At 39.7% G+C, this 1,825-nt stretch overlaps 1 protein-coding gene across 1 annotated transcript in view; it reads left to right on the plus strand.

Moving 5' to 3' along the window:
* MYOG (myogenin) overlaps positions 1 to 1,825 on the plus strand; it is a 6,231-nt gene that overhangs the window by 1,243 nt on the left and 3,163 nt on the right. The window lies entirely within an intron of this gene.

Here is a 1,825-nt window from a genome sequence, read left to right on the forward strand (position 1 = left end):
TGTCCCCCGGCTGTCCCCTGGCTGTCTCCCGGCTGTCCCCCGCTGTCCCCCGGCTGTCCCCCGCTGGTCTCCCGTGGGGATGAGGCTCCGTGGGCGCGATGCCGTTCCGGGGTGACAGTCCGTGGGAGAAGGGCTCTGTGGGGACAGTGTCCCATGGAGGTGACTTTCCATGGGCTGATGCTCTGTGGGACGATGCTTTAAGGGGTTGATGCCATTGCAGTTTTGGGGTGATGCCACAGGGGATGATTCTCTGTGGGTTCACTGCTCCATGGGGGCGATGGGTGACCCCAAACTCGGGGGCGCTGGGTCCTGCTGGGGGGAACAGACCCCAGCTCTGGGCTGAGACAGACACGAGTGGGTGTGTGAGTGTGTCCTGAGGGGACACGGGGACAATGATCCAACCCTGCCAGGCGCTCACAGCCCTGCGGGACAGGGACAGCTCTGGGACAGACAGGACACCCCATGGGTGCCCTGGGGCTGTGCCTGTGAGTGCCACACGGGCCTGGGCTGGGGAGGGAATGCTGAAAATAAATAACACAGAACTAAACTGAATGAAAACATAACCTAACATAACGTGATGTAATAATATCGTATCGTATCATATCATATCATATCATATCATATCATATCATATCATATCATATCATATCATATCATATCATATCATATCATATCATATCATATCATATATCATATCGTATCATATCATATATCATATAATATATCATATCATATAATGTATCATATATAATATCATATATAATATAATATCATATCGTATCATATAATATCATATATCATATCGTATCATATATAATATAATATAATATAATATAATATAATATAATATAATATAATATAATATAATATAATATTATATCTTGTATCATATATCATATAATATCATATAATATCATATCGTATCGTATCATATAATATAATATCATATCATATATAATATATCATATATTATATCATATCGTATCATATCATATCATATATCATATAATATAATATCATATAATATCGTATCATATTATATCATATATCATATCATATATACAAAAATATAAATACAAATATGAAATATACAAAAAAGATAAAGCATAAAATATAAAATTAACACTCCCTGCTCACAGGCAGGCAGAGGAAGGGATGAGAGGGCCCAGGGGCACCTCTGGGACTGAAGGGGCGGATTTGGGCTCTGGCTGAAGGCACTCAATGGCTGTGTCCTGCCCCCAACCCCAGAGAGCCAGCACTTGGCACTCCACAAGGGTTTGGCCATTTAACCAAATTTTGAGAGGTATTTTCATCTGCCCCCTGGCTCCTGTGGGTGGCTGGGCATGTGCTCCCTTGCTGCTCTGAGGTTTGGGTCTGGGAATGCAGAGAGCTGAACCTTCAGCTGCAGGTGTAGGGAGAGATGATTGATACAGCTGGAGTCGATAGATGTAGGGGTGTGTGTGGGTATAAACATTGGTGATATGGGTTCTATAGATCTAGAGATCATATAGATAAATTGGAGATGAAATTGATATGGATATGATAGCTACAGAGATAGAAATTACAGTGATAAATTATATAAATATATATAGATAATATAGACAGTGATAAAGATTATATAGATTAGATATATAACATATAAATGACATACAGGTATATCTATAGATACAGATTATGAAGATATAGAAAATTTAGATAAGGATGATCTAGAGACAGAAACAGGTAATGTAGATATGGGTATAAAAATGACATATATATGGATATAGATGTAGATGCAGATAGATACTGCTACAGGTACATATATACAGATATAGATATGGATATA

Source organism: Parus major, chromosome 26 (assembly GCF_001522545.3).
Source record: "Parus major isolate Abel chromosome 26, Parus_major1.1, whole genome shotgun sequence".
In the NCBI taxonomy this organism is placed as follows: domain Eukaryota; kingdom Metazoa; phylum Chordata; class Aves; order Passeriformes; family Paridae; genus Parus; species Parus major.